Source organism: Notolepis coatsorum (assembly GCF_963971535.1).
Source record: "Notolepis coatsorum genome assembly, chromosome: 8".
Taxonomy (NCBI): Eukaryota; Metazoa; Chordata; class Actinopteri; order Aulopiformes; family Paralepididae; genus Notolepis; species Notolepis coatsorum.
Genome location: NC_140172.1, coordinates 4,756,656 through 4,779,007, shown reverse-complemented (window position 1 = coordinate 4,779,007; position 22,352 = coordinate 4,756,656). Strand labels below are relative to the sequence as shown.

At 40.8% G+C, this 22,352-nt stretch overlaps 1 long non-coding RNA gene across 1 annotated transcript in view; it reads left to right on the top strand.

Moving 5' to 3' along the window:
* Nucleotides 1-1,021: 1,021 nt before the first annotated feature.
* Nucleotides 1,022-22,352, top strand: part of LOC311232980 — a 57,566-nt gene continuing 36,235 nt past the window's right edge. The window contains exons 1-2 of the long non-coding RNA XR_014619995.1: nt 1,022-1,135; nt 14,118-14,233. This is a non-coding gene — a long non-coding RNA (uncharacterized lncRNA). The remainder of the gene's footprint in view (nt 1,136-14,117; nt 14,234-22,352) is intronic.

Here is a 22,352-nt window from a genome sequence, read left to right as displayed (position 1 = left end):
TTTACGGTAATGTTGCGACAGTGCTGTGAAAATACCGTAAAGCGTTGTGACGAGAGTTGGTGTGTGTTGTTGTGGTGCACTGGTGGAGCAAGCAAATAATCCGTCTCTTATATGTGAACTAAAGAGTACAAGGTTTACACAACAGCCCCCACCCGCTTTGTTATTGTATTTGTACCTGTACTATCCGCTGTCAGCTGTTTATCTCTCTCTGTGAGCTTGATTAACTAGCGTTAGCTCACGTTAGCTAGCGTTAGCTTCGCGGGTAATATTAGATTACCCTGATCTAAATCAATGACTAGGTTATAAAGCATTCGAGTAGTTTTCACTGCACATAGAAGTAGCCAAACCGCGGGAGCATTTCGGGAGCATATGACCAAAACCCAGGCAATTTCGAGCCCTTAAGGAATCAAATAGTCTGCCATGGCTAGGCTACATGCTAGCGTCGATAGTAGCACTAGATGCTGCGGGCTTCTGGCTACCATTCTGAGAGCTAACGACGTGATTTGTTTACTTGGTAACACAGGTTCCCCCCCCCCCCCCGCTGATGAAAATGAAAGTCATACCGCCGTATACCGGGGTATTATGTCAACAAGGTATGACGGTGTGAAAAAAGTGATACCGCCCAAGCCTACTGTGAACTGCTGCTATTCCATTCGCTGGGTGTTTGTGCTCTGAGCCTTTTAGCAGGTAAAAGTCACAATGAGACTGTTTATTTGCGCATTCTTTACTTTCCATTTCTGTCTGGAGTTGATTCATTGGTGAGTTAATGTACAAGTCCATAATCCACAGGAGGGAAAGTAAAAAATGCGCAAAATACCTTGTTGATTTGTGGTATTGTTTGTTTGGCCGGGAGCTCTTTGAAATGCGACCGTCCATGTCAAAGCCGGATGTGAGTAGAGCATCCGTAGAGTATCCGGATGCGAGTAGAGCAGGAGGATGCAATTACAGAGGAAATCAGAAAGTGGCCAAATACTTTTCCATGCTACTGTAAGTACTTAGTTGTTGTCTCCCTCTGCTCCAGATCCACCCAGCGACCTACTGATGATTAAGAAAGAAGAGGCTCAGGACACACTAGACCCAACCATGGATATTTCCACTGGGCTGAAGGAGGAGCCCACAGACTATCAGGATATCAGTATGTTACTTTTCTTTTTATTGTCTTTATTTTCTCTTGTTGTCTTTCTTCTGTTGCAGCACAGTTGTCTGTCTCTGTCTGTGTGTCAATAGCTTTCCCTCCTCTCATTCTTTCCATTAAGCCCCAATCTGTGATTTTCATTTCAGTGTTTCCCCTAGGATTTTTTTCAGGGGGGGTGGTAGGCCCGCAAAATGACTAGTGTCTTCGCGGGGCGCGCGTGTCACGGATACGTGGTGTCAACAGTGTCGTCATAGACGTGCGCAGTAAGGCGGTTGCTAGTATCGGTGCATTTCTCTACACTGAGCTGAAATGAAACGATTGCACATATATTAGGTAAATAAATATTAACAATATTTACACATAAATTAACTTATTTACAATTATACATACAGTAGTGACAACACGCATATGAACTATTTACAATACATGGAGGCACATACAACACTCATAACTATTTACAACCAGTGTCAGAGCGAGCTAACTCAAGTTGTTCTGAGATTCTGAGGGCTCAGAGTGCACACTGGACGCTCTGACCAAGAGTCAGTTTATCAGAGCGGAGCAGATTTTCAGAGTGAATTTATTAACTCACCTTGAAGGAAAACTCCAACATTTTGGGAAATTAGCTTATTTGCCATCTACCCTGGAGTTGGACAAGAAGATACATACCTTTTTTCTTCTCTGTCCATGCAGTAGGAGTAGGAAGACACGCACCGTTAGCCTAGCTTAGCGTCAGTCACTGGAAGTAGGTTCCTCCATTAGCCTAGTTCCCAACGTCTTCCTACTCCTACTGCATGCACAGAGAAGAAAAAGGTATGCATAGGGATGCACCGAATGGGATAATGCTTGGCCGAAACCGATACCGAAAATAGAAAACAGTTGGCCGAAAACCGAATGCCGAAAGGCCGAAAATGATTCATAGAATAGATTTTTTTACCATGTTGTGGAACATTATGATTATGGCAAAACTTAACTTAAATAATAAATAATCACTATTATGGGTCCATAAAACATTTATTCAGCACTTCTGAATGCATACAGCACATTAATTCCATCTTTTCTCTGGCTGCCACGGCGGACATCTGTGCTCTACTGAGCGCACCTTTCTAGTCCCCAGTTGAATGTGCTCTCTTGACTCGGCACAGTAGACACGCGACGTGTATGCTCGAGAAAGATTATGTTATCAACGACAGACGGCATCAATGTGAGAAACACTACCCCCCCCCCTCTCGCTCTGAATAATATGCATATTAGATCACTCAGTGATTAACCGCGACGGGCATATAGTAGAGCCATATGAAATCCGCGTTCACGGAATCGCGGACGGAATCGCGGACGGAATCGCGGAATTAACCAATAAAAATGGAATCAACTGCAAAACGTGGAATATTGCAGAATTTGGCCTAATCTGGACTGAAATTTCGTTTTTGGGTGGAACGTTTGGTGCACACGCGACCGGGGAGGCGGGGACTCTACAGCGTGTTACACACAACACAGCCGCGGTGCTCAAGCGTCTGGCTGCTTCAGTGTTAACATCGTCTAAAGCTAAACAATTCCACAATAAGCCCTCAATTCAGAGCAGAACAGTATCCTAATGACTTTTATGCCTCCGGTGATAAGGTGTTTTTCTAATACTGTCAACGTTCCGTGGACTGGACTCGCAAAAACACTTGCGACACTATTGTGATTAAATAGCTATAACGTTAGGACGTTTAGCTTCTAGCTAAATCTATTTGTTTAATGCAAACAATTGTCATTATACACTGCCCTTTATAAACTAAATACACTTAAATAGTTATGTAACGTTATAGGACTATCTATGGAAATGATAGCTTCTAGAAGTTCTAGCTAAATCTGGTGCACCCATCCATTAATGCAAACGATTGTCATTATACACTGCCCTTTATAATTAAATAAACTTAAATACGTTACAGTACATAGGACTATAGATGGAAATGATAGCTTCTTGCTAAATCTAGTGCACCCATCCATTTGTTTAATGCAAACAATTGCCATTATACACTGTCCTTTATAAACGAAATAAACTAAACTAAAGGTGCCTAAATTATGCATTACTATATTTCATCACAATATAATAGATATAGCTAGGTTACTGACATTGTCATTGTGATAATGTCAGTAGTAGCTAGCTGTATCTATTGTTTACACTTGAAATATGTATTTTTATTTTGTCACAATATTAATTGAAAAATATTGTGTAAAATTGAACTGTATTTCTGAGTTGCAGCACTTAAAAACATTAAATGGACTGTTATATCTTATTCAATTGTGGACATTTATTCATTCCCACTTATTAGACACTATTTCTGATGGTAAAATGAGCATAAAAGGCAAAATACAGAATTCTGAAATATTAAAATGGAAAAAATGGAATTTGGGAAAAAATAAAATGGAATTTGGAAAATAATAAAACGGATTTCATATGGCTCTAATATAGTAAATAAGGATGTTAAAGACGCATTTATTGGACGCGTTGCGCGCAGAGTTTACATAGAAACAGCGCGACTCCCGACAGTGCGACATCATCACAACAACACGCGTTAGGTTACAGGTTGTTTCTGTTTCTGTATTATATTTTCGGTGAGAAAACTCTTTTCGGCCAAAAGCCGAAACGCCATTTTTTGCCATTTTCGGCCGAAAACTTCCGGTAGCCGAAATTTCGGTGCATCCCTAGTATGCATCTTCTTGTCTAACTCCAGGGTTCCCGAAATGTTGAGTGTTAAGATGCATACCTTTTTCTTCTCTGTGCATGCAGTAGGAGTAGGAAGACGCGCCCCGTTAGCCTAGCTTAGCGTCAGTCACTGGAAGTAGGTTCCTCCATTAGCCTAGTTCCCAACGTCTTCCTACTCTTACTGCATGCACAGAGAAGAAAAAGGTATGTATCTTCTTGTCTAACTCCAGGGTAGATGGCAAATAAGCTAATTTCCTTTAACTAGGGCCCTATGAAATCCGTTTTTATCTTTTCCTGTTTTCGGATAAGAATTTTCCCCGTTTTCGGATTTCTCTGATTTTATATTTTTTTCCTTTGGATTTAACCAAAGAAAACGATACAAAATTATGTTTTTAACTAACTTTAATAACAGTACATCTGCAAACAGTGCCAGTGTAGTTCAATGTTTAGTGCCAGTTAGGTTATGAGGTTTCTTTTTTCCAATTCTGTTCAGTTCAATGCAGTTCAACTGCCAGTGCAGTGCAATAACTAAATAATAATTAAATAGTTAAATAATACAAAATAATAATTTGTTTAAAAGAAATCAGAAAAAAAACTGTAAAATGTAATTTATTTCAAAGAGATGTCCTTTAAAGGTTCATGCTTCTCCCCATCTCTGGCTGACATCACCATTGTGATACATGATGGTTAGGCCTTTGTGTTTTCCTCAGTGAGGGATTCTCTTTTGTCGGTCAGCAGCGTTTTGTACTTGCTGAAGCTTCTCTCTCTCATTATCTGGCCATCCTCAGTAAATAGTAAATACTATCAAACTTGCCAAAGACCAGAGTTGGGATGGGCACACACACACACACACACACACACACACACACACACACACACACACACACACACACACACACACACACACACACACAGAAAGGGAGAATGGCTTATACGAACAATCCAGTTAATAAAAAAAAAGTTAAAAAAATATATATATTTCTTTTCATAAATTACTTTTTATATATAATTCTTTCTGGAGGGGTGGGGCGTCCCGTTGGCGGGGTGTGCTGCCCCGCCAAGGCAATGGTAGGGGAAACACTGCATTTACCATAATAAAGTGAGGTATTTTAACATATACATTCTTGAAGAGTCTGATGGATGGAAAGTAAAATAATAAATGTGTTTCATTACTCTTTATAAAGGGAATAGCTTTGACTGTCTAGCACTAGCCGGTAGACCCTCCTCTATATGGCCGGCCCCTGGTCAAAGTTGGGAGTAAATCCATAAGGAAATCTTTTGGTCCAGAGATTGAAGACTCTGCAACATAGATACAATATTCTTAGGTTTCTAGATGTGTGAGGTTATGAATTTACCCTCGTGGATGGTGTGGATTCAGTGTTCCCCCTTGAAAAAATATTCATCAGCCGTGCTGTGCTGCGCGCACGCTGCCGGATTCCATATTAGCGCATGCTGCCAGAGAAATAACTTAAAACTACCTTAGAATTGTTCAAGATAGGTTATTCATAGGGGTGGAACGGTTCACAAAATCCATGGTTCGGTTCGTATCACGGTTTTGTGGTCACGGTTTTCGGTTCGATTCGATACTTTTCTTTTTTTATTAAAAAAAATTTAACACCAAAAATGTAAACATGCTTCTCATTTATTTGAAAAAAATAAGTTTACAGCGGTTTGCCTTAAATAATGTTTGGCACACAAAGACCGAACTGACATGACTATTTCACTCGCATTTGCCCATAAAAATAGATATGTGCAAACTGGACAAATTATTTAGGAGCACAGAGGCTTTGCGTAGTGGGCGTCAAAACACGATCCAAGATAAGCGTTACCTGCCAGCAGACACTTGAGAAAAGGTTTTGCATTTTTCTATTGCAGTTTTGCACAATAAATGTTCTTAAAATTCCTCTGTACTATGTGAAATATGTCCTAGTAATACAAGAGTACAGTAATAGCTGCCATACCAGTGTTTTACCCCTTCAGAAGCATTTACTGTATATAGACATTTTAAGATAAATTAATATACCGTGATATATACCGTTACCGTCTATACTTCAAATTATACCGTGATATACATTTTAGACCATACCATCCAGCCCTACTGTGGAGAGGTATCTGTCCACTGAAGTGGTGGTCAGACCACACTGCTGTCTATGGTAAGCTGGCCCACATTGCCCTGAAGTACTTGGGGACCCCTGCCTCAACTGTCCCATGCGAGAGACTGTTCTCTTTATCAGGCCATATTGTACAGAAGAAGAGAGCTAGTTTGTCACCAGCCAATGTGAACAAGCTGGTCTGCCTGAGTGACTGGTGGAAGAAGGAGAAGTAGAGATTGGACTGATTGAGTCAAGCCATGTCACATGGCTACTGAGTGACTGTACTGGTAACTAGGATTGGGCGGTATAATTTTTTTCATACCGTCATACTTTGCTGACATCACACCCCGGTATGGGTATTATGATGGTATGACTTTCATCAGCGGGGGGGGGGGGGAGCGGAGCGGAGCTAAGTTAACAATATACTTGTTATCACCATACATAACGGTTATATTGAAACACGTTGACATTAGGGCCGTTCTTTCAACCTAAAAGTGCACTTTCTTCAACCTCAAACCTAAATTCCTTAGCGACCCGTGTTACCAACTTAAACAAATCAGCGCGCACATTCGAGACACACATATGAAACGAGTCATACTCACCATACATAACGGTTATATTGAAACACGTTGACATTAGGGCCGTTCTTTCAACCTAAAAGTGCACTTTCTTCAACCTCGAACCTAAATTCCTTAGCGACCCGTGTTACCAACTTAAACAAATCAGCGCGCACATTCGAGACATGCATATGCAACGAGTCATACGGAACAAATAACGTATGACGGAGGCTGAAATTAGACAAATGTGACTCACAAACTCACGACAGTAGTACACAACTACACATACAGACGCACAAAATTGATTCTGCATTGATTAAGTGATAATAAAAACCCAGCTTAAGCCGTTAAACCCCTCTAGTGAATCACAGAAGCCAATACGCACACACACAGTCGAACTGGAACGCTTTACGAAACATACACTCCCGGCATTCATAACTCGTACGTTCATCTTCCATACGCTTAACCATAACATAACTTACTTACGGGTACCCAAACAACGCGTCCCGAGTCCACATTCATGCACGAATCCATTTCAAAATGTTAGGAAAACGCTCCGTTTCCCGATTCCTAAATCATCCAATGTCTGGAAGTGGACCCATGGTCCATCCATTCGACCTTAATAAACGGATGGCCACCGGTCCATAACCGCATTCTATAGAAGAATAAGGGCTAGATACACAAAGAATGGAATGCACGGAGCAAGTTGCACCCTTACTTACAATTCATTATGAATTGAAAATGGGGGACCCTGATGTAAACAAGACTAAAGTCTTTCTCTGGTCTGCATCCCTTTAACAATTGTGTGTATTGAGCCATACTGTATTGTACACATTCTGCAATCCGTTAATAAAATCAATACACACAATTGTTAAGGGGATGCAGACCAGAGAAAGACTTTCGTCTTGTTTACATCAGGGTCCCCCATTTTCAATTCATAATGAATTGTAAGTAAGGGTGCAACTTGCTCCGTGCAATCCATTCTTTGTGGATCTAGCCCTAAGTCTTTATTTGTCGTGCAGATTGACACACATGCGAGATGAAAGACCCACAGGAACACGTGCGTGGCTCTGCTGAGCTCTGACTGAGAGAGGGAAAGACAGACTGCCCTGCCCTCTGCTGGAACGTGCTGTGCACTACAAGCAACGCATCTGTGATTTGGCGCACAGTCTGTGACGTCACGGTATTGAAAATCATACCGACAGGATTTCGAAATACCCTGGTATACCGTAATACCGTCATACCGCCCAAGCCTACTGGTAACATTATTTGTGTTCTGAATAAAACAATTTATTAAACACAAGTACATCTTATTGAACATTATTTTGATTTGCATTACCAATTATCATAGCAAAACAGCTTTTTCAAACAGTCTGTAATGCATTTTGGAAACGGGAGATGGGCTCATGGTGTAATGGGCCACCTGGCCTGAGAAACGTAAGGATGAAAGAAAAAGTAAGGACTTACTTGTGGTCATTATTTGGGTAGAACACACATATTTTGAATGCCTTCGGCAGACTTCAAATGAGCCATTTTAATCTAGATTAACTCCAGGATTGCAGATAGATTAATCTCGATTAAAACATTTTATCTATGCCCACCTCTAAATTAAACCTTTCCATTTTTGTGACCACATTATAGACAAAGGCCATCAACATAAAGTATGCATATGCTCAACCAGCACTAGACTTTCTTATCAAAAAGGAAAAGTCACAGAAAATATGATTAGGGTTTTAAATAAGGACGTTTATGGGGTTACTTGTATTAATAATGATTTGCACTAAGGAATGTTGTAACTGTTATCAAAAAAAACGAGAGGAGATTTTACAAGGGAATGGGGAATGTTATATAAACCCCCCCACAGTGGTGTGTGGAGTTGGTACGTCCCAGCAGGGACCAGGATGTAAATGTCGTGTTATGGGTTGGCAATACAGACGCACGGCACAGTTGACACAGACGCTCTATTCTCCTGGCTCGTTATTGAACACAAACCGTTATCTTTGAACTAGGGATGTCCGATATTATCGGCCGACCGATATTATCGGCCGATATCGGCAGTAAAATGTGATATCGGAAAATATCGGTATCGGTAAAAAAAGAAAAAAAAACGTTTTTTTTTTTTTTTTTTTTTTTTTTTTTAACATTTATTTAACCTTTATTTACCCAGGCAAGCAAGTAAGAACCAATTCTTATTTTATTTATTGTCAAAAGTATGCATGTTGGTTTAATTCAACAACAAGAGATATGTAATGTTAATTTTTACTTTTTTAATTATCATATTTTGCACAGATAATGCTTACATTTAGAAAGCCTTTTGAATGCATCCAGTGAAATTATTAGTTACCTGAAATTATTCCGTTTTTTTGGGGGGAAACCCTGCATATATCGGTATCGGTTGATATCGGTATCGGTATCGGTATCGAAATTAAGAGTTGGACAATATCGGAATATCGGTATCGGTAAAAAAGCCAATATCGAGCATCCCTACTTTGAACCTCTGTTGTCAAGCCTTGTCAATATACCCCCCTTCCCCACTCTGGTGTCGTGGAGTCACTTTGCTGTGAGTGTTTCCACGGTTAGCGTGCGGCTAACGTTAGTTAGCTTGCAGCTAAAGTTAGTTAGCTTGGGGCTAACGTAACGTTAGCCTAGCTCGAGGCTAACACATCCCAATAACCGAACAATACACACATGCCCCGAACCGTGGAGGTCGTACCGAACGGTGTACGGTTCGAATGCGTACCGTTCCACCCCTAGTTTTTCATGTTCATCGAGTCATGTGCATGTGAATTTGCTAGGAGGTTTTTGGTGTGTCCGCTGACACTAGAAGTTAGGGGTGGACGGTATAAACGGTATATGGTATAAATGGTATGAATTTGCGCTACGGTATGGATCTTGACTATACCTTGTGACCGGTAGAGCAACTCTAAAGTAGCAATGACGTAACCACAGTGTGGAGGTAGGGGGCTGCTAAGTGGAGATAACTTTAGCTTGCTGAGGCAGGGCTCTACAGTGTGATTATTTCACTCGCAAAATAGATATGTGCGAACTGGAAACATTTATTTAGGAGCACAGAGGCTTTGCATAGTGGGCGTGTCAACGCGCAATTGTCATTTCATAATAGACACGGAACAGAGCGGACCTTCTAGAAGCGAACTAGCCCTGCGTTGCACACAGCTGTGTGACAACTTATCTCGCGAGTCGCGCAGTTTCTATGTGTAATGTCAACTCTGAGACATTACACATCGTCTAACATGCTTTGCATCCTCGCTATTCTGGAATGCCCACGTTGGGCTAAAACCTTATGTAATGTTAACTGTTGATGTAGCCTTCAGAAAACGAACGTTAGCTCCACTCCTAGCAGCCTGTTGATGTAGATTCAGCAAGCCAACGTTAGCTCCACTCTAGCAGCAGCCCCCTCCCTCCCTCTCACTCTCTCTCTCTCAGTCTGTCTCCCCCATCCCTCTCTTTCTCTCTGCTAACAATCCTGATTCGATTCTTAAACCTATTTCATTAAAAAGGAAGATATTGATTGCCATTAGCTATAGTATAGCTCAGCAGCTGTAACAGAATAATTTTATTATTTTTGATTATTTACGTTTTAAGTTGAGTTAAACGACAAAAAAAGCCAGCAGTGGACCGACATAACAAACGCTGTCACTGTTTACTTGTGTAATGACATGGTTCCTTTTCAAACTGTCGATAGAAAGGGCTTTAAAGACATGGTCAAAGCACTGGATCCAAGATACGCGTTACGTTACCTGCCTGCAGACACTTTTTAGACCATACCGTCCAGCCCTACTAGAAGTGCTCTGGAGGCTCAGGTAGCTGCATATTTGTACACTGCAAACAATTCAATCTTATCAAGTGAAAATATCTTGTATTTGGTACAATAAATCCAATATTTTGTAGAATTATCGTGGATTATTTTATTCCACTGGCAGATAATTTGGCTTATTATTTTTCTTGATTTTGGTCAATTTAATCTTGTTTTAAGAAAATGTTAATCTTGTTTTTTAAAACAAGATTACATTGACCAAAATCAGAAAAAAGCTAAATTATTGTACCAAATACAAGATATTTTCACTTGATAAGATTACATTTGTTTGCAGTGTAGTTGTAATCAGGGTAAAAGTCAAGATTAATGACATGCCTCAACACTTAAATGTACACTATTTGTATTGAACATAGATATAGATGATTTAATAGATACTATAAATAGAGAACATAGACATAGATACATAGAACATACTAACTGTCTAACATACACAAATCATAACACTACAACAGCACTTTACACCTAAGAAGTCTCAGTGGCATAGGCTACATTCTGCCTTAGAGCATTTCATTTTCCTGGGCTTTTGAAACAAAAGCTCCAGGGCCCTCATTCATCAACGTGGACTTTGACCTTGACCTACTTCCACACGTAAGCACGGAATTTAGAACTAGCGCACGCACAGGGAAGTCGGCATTCATCACACGTGCGTAAGCAGGCTCTACGCACACCTGTCATGATGAATCCCACCTTGGCCCTGCGCCGCAGCTCGTGCACGCTTTCACGTATTTGCATACCAAAACCGCCCCGACCAACCAAATATGGTCAGGCCCTCCCCTTCAAATACCATGAGGGAATCCCTGTGCGTGGAATGTTGGAGGATGGCAAAGCGAACGAAAAAGAGAAACTACACAGACACCGAGGTGGAGGTCCTCGTAACGGAGGTGGATAAATAAAAGGCGGATTTGTAAACGGTGATGTCAGATATCAACGGCTCCCTAAGACCATTGCTGCAATTCTGCCTGGACAGCTCAAAATACTAATAAAGACCGTTCGTTGACCACTGTTTGGCGTTGGTTGTGTTGTGTGTCATTATAACCGTGCTGTACAATATGAATGCCTTTATTAGTTGTGTTCGATTGGCTATATGATTTTTAGAGGCATCTATTTTGTTGTCGGCTAATAAAGACCGCGCTGGAATATGACTGCCTTTTCCCGTGTTGTTTGATTAATACCCACGGATTAAAGTTCTCCTCAATTCTATTCCAAATCGCGATGGATCTCCCGTCAATTTTCTACCTGCTGCATGATTTCTAGAGGCATACTACTACAATCTATTTTGATGTCAGTATTGGGTAGCCTATATAAACAATATAATACGAGAGCATATACAAGAACAATGAATCTCACTGCATGTATGATGTATCCTGCCTTTCAATACATGAACTTGAATTCCATCATATAGTCTGTCCACTATCTGCATGGTGTCATTGCAATGCGTTTTCTATTCTTTCTTGTACAGTAAAAAGGGGGAAGAACACTATATTCATATGACTTATTCTGCTTACAGCTTCGAAATTCCACTTGTTTCGTTTAACGTAAAGCCTTTTAAATATAATCAAAACGTTCCCGTGTTTCGGCGGTCTGTGCGCAAAATAATAACGAGTTGAGCTTTATGATGAATTGAAAATGGGGGACCCTGATGTAAACAGGACGAAAGTTGGTCTGCATCCCCAATTAACAATTGTATGTACTGAGCTGTACTGTACTGTACCCATTCTGCAATCTGTTAATAAACTTTTCAATCAATCAATCAATCAAGCTACGCGGAGCGCAGTCAGTCAGTAGCCTACACCCCGTATATTCCGATAACGCTATATAAACCATGAATGAATGAATGAATGAATGAATGAGAACTTTATTAACAGATTGCAGAATGGGTACAGTACAGTACAGCTCAATACATACAATTGTTAAGGGGATGCAGACCAGAGAAAGACTTTCGTCTTGTTTACATCAGGGTCCCCCATTTTCAATTCATCGTAACATATATGACATGCTGCATTCATTCTGAGAGAAAGATCTATTATTCCAAATGCTATTTATAGGGTTTTGACCATAATTACACTACTGTTGCTATTTTACAATGAACTATAATGAACTACGGTTCATAGAACATCCAGTGTTATTATGCACAGAAGCTCATTTCCTTGTTGTAATAATATATTCTACCACTGGGCGCGAGGTACGCCAGGTCCGAAATGTGCGTAGATGTACGCACGAAGTCAAGTTCAAGTTCAAATTGATGAATCCCACTCTTTGCTTAGAAATGATCGTACGCACGGGTTACGCACAGATCTGTGCGTAGAACACGTTGATGCATGAGGGCCCAGGGCTCTTTGGTGGGGAATTCACTGGTAGGGGGCCCATTGATGCTGAGACCAGGCCACGTGAGCGGATCGGCGCGGCCGAGAAATCCGCTCTTCGCTCTTTAAAGCTTGGTCCGCTCCGCTAATCGCTCATGTTGACCCCGCCCCCAAGTCGCTCTCCGCTCCCTCACCGCTCACCTTGAATCGAGCGCTCCCTGCGCCAGATCGCTCGGCTTTTTTTTTCTTTTTTTTTCTTTGAGCAAATTAGCTCAAACTACAACAGTCTACACCCCCTGGGCCCCTTAACAATTGTTTGTATTGAGCCGCATTGTAATTGTACCCATTCTGCAATGTTAAATAACGTTGTTTATCCATTCACTAGCTCTATTAAGCGATGATAGTTAGCCGAGCCACAATGCTATGGTCGCTGCCATTAACGTTAGCATGTAAGCTAACGACAACAACAATGGCGTCGATACTTTTCTAACATCCTGTGAGTGAAGGAGGAGGAGTGAAGCCTGAACAGGATATCACAGGTTCACCCTTCTCAATTCTCATTGGTTGAAAATGGCCTTCATGTTTGTACATCGCCATCTGTTGCTTTGGCATTGTACTACATGTATATTATTACATCAGTGTTAAACCACTGTGTGAGCGACCCGGAGTGGATTGGAGCGGAGGAGAACTCTCGCTCCGGACGTCGCGCCGACCCATTTTAAAACCCACTCCTCGCTCACGTCAAAACCGCCCGCTCCGCTCCCCGCGCCGCTCACGCTCCGATCCGCTCACATGGCCTGGCTGAGACGCATACAAGCGGCCAGATGGTCTCCCTGCAGCCTGTTCCTCCGGTCAGTTTTCACCTGTAAATACAGAATTAATCACTAGACAATAAGTGGGGTGAGATTTGTGGCAAGTCAAATAACAAATCTGATTACAAATGACTAGGGCTGACCATGACTAGTCGAATAGTCGACTAATCAATCGAAAGGAGCCATAGTCGACTGCCAACCTCTTAGTCGAATGCACAATATTTATATATATTTAAATTTTTTTCACTCTTTCCAAAAGCAAAGAGGCCTATAAGCGTGGCTAACGCTAATGGCGCACATACCAGCAATGCTAACTGCCTAAGAAAACGGGCACAGAGGCACTGAAAGAGGATTTCACCTGTCTAATGAACACACTAGACAAATATCAAGATGTATCCATCTGGTGGACCAATTGCATGCTTTCGCAGAGGACAAGAAGCCTTCAGTCGAGTCCTTCAGACATTAAGCACACCCCACAGCCCAAATGGAATGATGATACTTGTTTTTAAAGAACAATAATTTCTTTTTTGTCTTTTATTCAGTGTATATATGTGCACGTGTGTATGTATATTTGTATGTGTATATATATTGATATGTGGCACTTTGGACCTTAGGAAGACTAGCTGGTGCCATTGGCATCAGCTAATGGCGATCTTTTTTAATAAACAAGTAAAAATATGACTGTTCTCTCAGTTTCAGAAAAGGACACGCACTGGTTTGTAATCCAAGGTTATGAGGAGCTTGGAGAGAAGAGTGGAGCTAAACTACAGACGAGACTCTTGGAAATCCCGCTCAAAAGATTGTCAGCGGTAAGATGGGGAAGAAATATTACATTGGGAGTTGTTTTGCATAATCCATTTGCAGATTTTATATATAAACTTTTACATGACAAAAATATACGTATACTGTATTAAAAAACGTTATAATAATAATTGCTTGCCTAGTCTCGTTCTTGGCTGGGTCTTGCTTAACTAGGCTTGCCTAGTCTTGTTCTTGGCTGTGTCTTGCTTAACTAGGCTTGCCTAGTCTTGTTCTTGGCTGGGTCTTGCTTAATTAGGCTTGCCATGTCTTGTTCTTGGCTGGGTCTTGCTTAACTAGGCTTGCCTAGTCTTGTTCTTGGCTGGGTCTTGCTTAATTAGGCTTGCCATGTATTGTTCTTGGCTGGGTCTTGCTTAATTAGGCTTGCCATGTCTTGTTCTTGGCTGGGTCTTGCTTAACTAGGCTTGCCATGTATTGTTCTTGGCTGTGTCTTGCTTAATTCGGCTTGCCATGTCTCATTCTTGGCTGGGTCTTGCTTAATTAGGCTTGCCATGTCTTGTTCTTGGCTGGGTCTTGCTTAACTAGGCTTGCCTATTCTTGTTCTTGGCTGTGTCTTGCTTAATTCGGCTTGCCATGTCTCATTCTTGGCTGTGTCTTGCTTAACTAGGCTTGCTTAGTCTTGTTCATGGCTGGGTCTTGCTTAACTAGGCTTGCCATGTCTTGTTCCTGGCTGAGTTGGGCTTGACTGGGTGTTTGTTTGTAGCCTACTGTCTCTTAGAGAGAGAGAGAGAGAGAGGTGTGGAGAGAGAGACACTCTAACCCAGCGGTTCCCAAACTCTTTTGGCCGTGCACCCCCTGTCACCTCCCGACCTAGCTGACGCACCCCCCAATGCAAACATAAAAAATGCAACACAGTCTATTCATAGGTGTACTAAAGGCATCAACATTTAATACAATAAGAACATAAATAATAACAAGATAATAATATAAAATCATATAAATAATAACAATATAAATACTAATAATAATGATAACAGCAGAACATAATATAAAACCATATACATAATATAATAATACTAATAATAGAACACAATAATAATTCTAATAATATAATGGTAGTATATCCTATTGACTGGTATACAATTCCATAAATGTCTGTAGCTACTGTCGTTGAGGATGACAGTGCAGAGAGAGAGTGACAGCAATCATCAGACTAGTCATTCTAATATTAATTTACATAAGCTAACTTCAAGTGAATGAAATTAATACTAATAATAGAACTGCTGCCCTGAACTTGGCAGGCACAATGTATACAATACAATGGCAGAACTCAACATAAAACCAAACAAATACATAAAATATAACACATGGCACTTTAACATGTAAATATGCTCTTACAATTAGGGATGCTCGATATTGGCTTTTATACCGATATACCGATATATTGTCCAACTCTTAATTTCCGATACCGATATCAACCGATATCAACCGATACCGATATATGCAGGGTTCCCCCCCCCCCCCCCCAAAATGGAATAATTTCAGGTAATTAACTTTACATATCTCTTGTTGTGGAATTAACACAACATTATGCATACTTTTGACAATAAATAAAATCAGAATTTGTTCTTACTTGCTTGCCTGGGTAAATAAAGGTTATAGAAATGTAATTTTTATTTTTTGAAAACCGATACCGATATTTTCCGATATCACATTTTAATGCCGATATCGGCCGATAATATCGGTAGGCCGATAATATCGGACATCCCTACTTACAATACATATACATATAGTAGCACTGCGCCAGATAAGTCAAACATCCAGCCTTCTGGCTAAGCTCCCAGCTGAAATGGTATGTTCCTAATCAGTTGCTTTCAAGAATTGCAGCCCAGAGTCTAACAAAAACAGATTGGCCAAGTGCAGTGCAGGAGGTTTGACCTGCAGAAAGAGCGAGGGGGCAGAGAGAGGGAGGGGAAGGGAGAGAGAGAGGGTGATTATCCCCAGTAGGCCTGAGATTAATCATAATTGCAATTACTTGGGTTTGTGTTGTTTTCTTGGTTATGCAGAGTCATGTTTTACCTGCATTTCATTTTAAATTAATATATTAAAACCAGCAGTAACCTGGTAGCAATAATAATATTGAAAGGAATAGTAAAGGAATTTATCATCAGCCAATGGACATATCGATCTACCAGATGGCGATCGATAACTGGGAAATGGTCTGGCGGATCCAACCGGCTCATGGTAAGATCTTTTTCACTTAAATTACAGCCCGATCGGGCCTTGTTATGATACTCAACCAGCCGATCAGCCTATGTGGCTACTTAGACGAACACGGTTATTGGTAATCAATAATAAGAAACAACGTCCCCCGCCCCCCCCCCCCCCTTTCATGCATACATGCTTGAGGATTGTGCCGATCATATGCAGTTTGATTTTTAACTGTAGCTTATGTATAACGGAAATGCCATTGGATATAACATTAGTAGCTATTAGCCCTTTATCTAGCCTTCCAGGAAATATCCTAGCCGGAATCCCGTATAACGCTTATATTCACGGCGCTATAAAATGAGAACGTATTGAATTATTTCTTTAAGCCATTTTGAAGGGACGGTTTATGGTCTCAATTGACAATGAGAATGGACAGATAGCAATACTATAAAGTATAGATTTAGCTCTACAAACAGCCCCACGGACTGTGCAAGTCTGTTTACATAATGCTGGTCGTCTAGAGCAGGGGTTCCCAAACTTTTCAGGCCAGGGCCCAGAAAATAAGGCGTCAGAGAGCCGCGGCCCAATGCACATCGTCAGGCTTTTTTTTTTTTTTTTTTTGCCAGGCGACCGATTTTTTAAGCCAAATATCACTTCAATCCTATTAAGTTAGTTCAAGTTAGTTATTCATTTATATGTGCTATTTATGAGAGGGCTAACTTGTTGCAAAATAATAATGATAATAATAATAGCCTCATTAAAATACTATTGTTGCTTCGGTTGTTTTCAGCGTTTTATGTGCATAATCTGTTATTTAGTTTGAAATGTTCGTTGAAATAAGTAGATTTTTCGTTTTTGTTTATTTATTAAGTTAATATAAAACCATATTGTCACATTTTAGAATACAATAGAATAGAATTTTTGAATACAACTAGAAACACTGTCCTGGCCTGCTTCTAAGTTCAGTGGCCTGACAAAAAAAATTCAATAAAAAAAAATTAAAAAATAAAAATAAAAACATTTTTTTTTTTTTTTTTTTTTATCATCTCGCGGCCCACCCGTGGCTGCTCGCGGCCCACCTTTGGGTCGCGACCCCGACTTTGGGAACCACTGGTCTAGAGTGATATTAGACGCATCCCAATGGCCGCCAATGTGTTAACAATTGTGTGTATTGAGCCGTACTGTATTGTACCCATTCTGCAATCTGTTAAATAAAGTGTTCATTCAATCGCTATGTGCCTAAAGTCAAGACTCTACACAGTACTGAACTAGAAAAAACCTGCGAGTAAGTCAAGTATGCTGGAGTGAGGCGCAGACGGAAGTGGCCATAAAATACCTGAGGGAGGTGAATGAATGAAAACGTACGGTTATCTATATAACCATAGTTATATGAGTGTAGTGACGCTCACACCCCTGGCCACCCCTGGCCACACCCCTGCTTATGTAGAGGAGCGGATGGGGGTGTGGCCAGACAGATGAGGTATGTAAAGGTGCATGTGAGAATTTATTCAGTGCTAATACTGATATGGAAGAGTATTGCAGTATGACTCAGAGCGGAGCTACACGATACTATAACTTTATTTACCAGATTGCAGAATGGGTACAATTAGGGGTGGACGGTATAAACGGTAAACGGTATGAATTTGCGCTACGGTATGGATTTTGACTATACCATGTGACCGGTAGACTAGAGCAGCTAGTCACAGCAGTAGCAATGACGTTAACGTTACTTGATGATTCACTCGACGTTTGCAGTGGTCGTTGCATAGTGTTTAATTGTACTGAGTTTTTCTCCACTTGCCATATAGTTTTGGCATTTCAATTTGGCTAAGGAGGCTGAGAGGTGACTTGCTTTAGCGCAGCCGCTAAGCTAACGTTCTAACGTGACTCCGCGGCCCCAGTTCCATTAGTGGGGAAAGGGGGGGGGGGGGGGGGGGGGGGGGGGGGTTATATTGACGAGGCTTGACAACAGAGGTTCAAAGATAACTTCACATTTATTGGCTATTCGTTTCTTCGTTTGTCTGTATCCATCGGGCTGCTCCCGTTTCCAACTGTGTGTTGACGATGTCATACTGGTGTGACATCATCAACTACGGCAACTTAGGACACTCAAACGTCAAACCTATTACTAGAGATGTTCCGATACCATTTTTTCCTTTCCGATCCGATTCCGATACCTAAGCTTTGGGTATCGGCCGATACCGATACTTATCCGATACCAGTGCATACATAAAAAAAATAAAAAATAAAAAAAACGATATTATATAAATTTTTTATAAATATATATATATATTTTTTTTTAACAAATACCGTTTTATATATACTGTTTTTTTGTAATAACTAGAAAGTAATGGTATTTATTCAACAACAGGTGATTGTATAGATTTGTATTATCATTAATCAATGAGTATGGGGCTTCAGCACTGCAGATATACCCTACTCCAATGATCCACACGGACATTATACGTTGCTGCACTCGCTACCCACTGGCTCTGCAGATATACCCTACTCAGTCTGTCTACAAGGCTCCGTTTCAGTAGCAGTCGATCTGTTGTGATTTTTGCACAATAAATATTCAACGTTCTCTTTTGAGACTCCGCCTCAGACTCTTATCATTTGGCACTAAAAGCTAAACTTTGTCACCGATATGGCTGTCCGCAACATGTCATTAATTGTGTACGCGAGGTGGTCTCAATGACGACACCAAGTGAGCTAAGTTAGCATAGCATGAGCTGTCGGTATATGAAAAGACTGTAACGTTACTGGTGACATTGTGATTTAACGAATACTCCTTTGCCAACTTGCTGTACTTTGCTTGCAGGTCTGCAGCCATTATTGCTGGATTATATGAATAGCCCCAACTTTAGCCAAGGTAATGTTAAAGCTAGCTTTCGGTTAGCTGTTCAATGTTAATAACACCGGCCACCAAGCGAACCCATGAGCTCGCCGTCAACACCGCTCTGTCGGGACGATGACATTTAAGAAAGTATCTGCTGTTAAAATGACAAATGGCATTGACACTTTAATCGATTAAGCACACGTTTGTTTTATAATGCTTACTCAACAGACCACAGTGTTGTTGATAAATTACGTCATATGGTATCGGAGCGCAGCATTAGAGGGTACTCGCCGATACCGATACCAGCATTTTAGCCAGTATCGGCGGCTTTTCCGATACTGGTATCGGTATCGGAACAACTCTACCTATTACATCACGCTCTCTCGCTCTCTCTACGTTGTCAAACATGTACACTAAATTTAAGTTATGTTGGAGTTTTATTGTGTTTGAGTTGTTTGAGGGAAAGAAACCTCCTGTCCTGCTGTAGTTTTTATTTTCACTTTGTGCCGCTTGATTTTATTGTATATTTGTATTTCATGAAAAGTGTTGAGAGAGGGAAGTAACTTGAGAAAAGGTTTTGCATTTTTCTATTGCAGTTTTGCACAATAAATGTTCTTAAAATACCTCTGTACTATGTGAAATATGTCCTAGTAATACAAGAGTACAGTAATAGCTGCCATACCAGTGTTTTACCCCTTCAGACGCATTTATATAGACATTTTAAGATAAGTTAATATACCGTGATATATATTACCGTCTATGCTTCAAATTATACTGTGATATACAATTTAGACCATACCGTCCAGCCCTAGGTACAATACAGTACGGCTCAATACACACAATTGTTAAGGGGATGCAGACCAGAGAAAGACGTTGTCTTGTTTATATCAGGGTCCCCCATTTTCAATTCATAGTGACATTTATGACATACACAACATACATGACATACAGGTATATAGTAGCTACTGTTACATTTGTGACATATACAATATGCAAATATACAGTACTGTTACCCATAGATCCTAACAGAGAATATATACATAGGATGGGGAGGAGACTGTACATTAGGAGACTGTACACAAAGTGACGTCAGACTACACCTCCCTATTTAGGAGCAAATTGTTTGCATGATTAAAAACGATGGTTCAAACATCCGTTCGAAAAACCCTGGCGAATGTTCAAATCCCAAAAACAGGCTTGTGGACAGCTCTAACTGCAGCTGAGCTGAATGTGTTAAAATAGACATATGAAAGTGAAGGATTGGACTGTGTGAGCTAACTGTAATACAATGTTATTTTTTACAATCATTTACATAACATCTTAAGAAATTACTAATGTGTATGGGAACTGACAAAAAAAGGTAATGGTAAAGGTAACGCTTAAAATGGTAACTATACACAATACATAATTTGAACTATAGACAATACATAATTGGAACTATATACAATACTGAAAAGTTACAGTATGTAGATTTGTTTATTTTATGACAAAGTTAGTCAACCCTTGCAATCAGTTTCATTTAATGAATTGAAAACAGCATTGATATTACGTAAAAGCAAACTGGCAATAGAAAATATGTTCAAAATGATCTAGTTCCCTTAAAACGCTAACGCTATTAAATAAAAAGATTATAGTGGAGGTTCAAATAAGAATATGACTTGGCCTGAAAAAAAGTTCAGTCAGGAGATTTTTTTTTAGCTTTAATCCCTGAGATTTTAGGAAGTAGTCGTTGCTGGGATTTTTTGATGATCTGTTGGGTGTTGTGAGCCCAGGTGAGGTCCTCACTGGGTGCTCTCACACCAGCAGGGCTCCGGTTCAAGCTCCTGCTCCGTTCTGGAGCCTCTGAACCTTGGTGCTTTCTGGCAAACCAGCCTGTGTTTACACCTATTTAACCCCTGTGTCAATAAGTCTCTGAATGAGTGTATCTGCATGATGTTAAAAGCAGATCTTAGGAATTAGTCGTTGCTTTTTAGTTTTACTTACACGCAGGTCTTATCTGGCCTTCTTGTAGTCCTCAGCGTTGCCTGAGACAAATACAGTGGAGCGGGCACGTAGCTTGGACCGAACATCACAGTTAATCCAGGGTTTTTTGTTTGGGTATGTCCTGGGTATATCAGCGGCACGGTGGTGTAGTGGTTAACACTGTCGCCTCACAGCAAGAAGGTCCAGGGTTCGATTCCCGCTTGGGGACTAGGTTTCCATGATGCCAGGTACTAGGGATGCCCCCCGGACCCCGGTTTTAAACGGGAACCGGTACTATATTAGAAAATACCGGAGTATTTATAAGCTCTGACGTCCTCGGTACTGCTATCGATACTCTAGAGAAATTATTATTATTATTATTATTATTTAAAAGTTGCGAACGATCCTCTCTCTGTCTCTGCACGAGAAGCGAGCCGCAGCCAGCGAGTCAATTATTACACACACTCCTCGCGAGTCGCTCGCTAGTGCTACACATAGACATACGGGTACTACATACGGGTACTCCTTAATGAAAGTGCTCCCCGACGCCCCGTGCTATAGCGCGCTGCACACAGACAGCAGCTCTGCATGCACTGAGTCGTGATCATGGCGGATAGAGCGAAGCGTTCTAAAGTATGGATATACTTTACAAGGGTCAATGCCGACAATGCACGTTGCCACAAGTGCAACAAAACATTTGCCAGTAAGGGTGGCAATACGAGCAAATCAATTTATCAAAACATCTGTTGGCAAAACATGATATTAGTGTGCAGAAATGCGCGTATTCGACTGCCTTGCGCGCAGTGTTCCATCTGCATACTGCAGCCGTAACCCAAGATACGGAGTTGCCTAGGCTAATAACGAATTATTACAAATAGGCTAATAAACAAAACAATTGTTTAGCTACAAATACTACAATCTAAACTTTTTATAGATCGTCAAGCTGAGGCGTCAGCCACTATGTCCCAGCCCAGTGAGCCCAGGGCCACCACACATCCTCCCTCTACCTCCCTCCACCACCCAAAGTCCTTTCTCCCTAGCAGCTAGAGGAAGGATGACAGAGGATAGGGTGAACGAGTGTCACAGTTCTGTTAGCCTTTTGCCTTTGTTGTTTATTATAAAAAGTCTATAATTCAGAGTCAGACACATTTAAAACA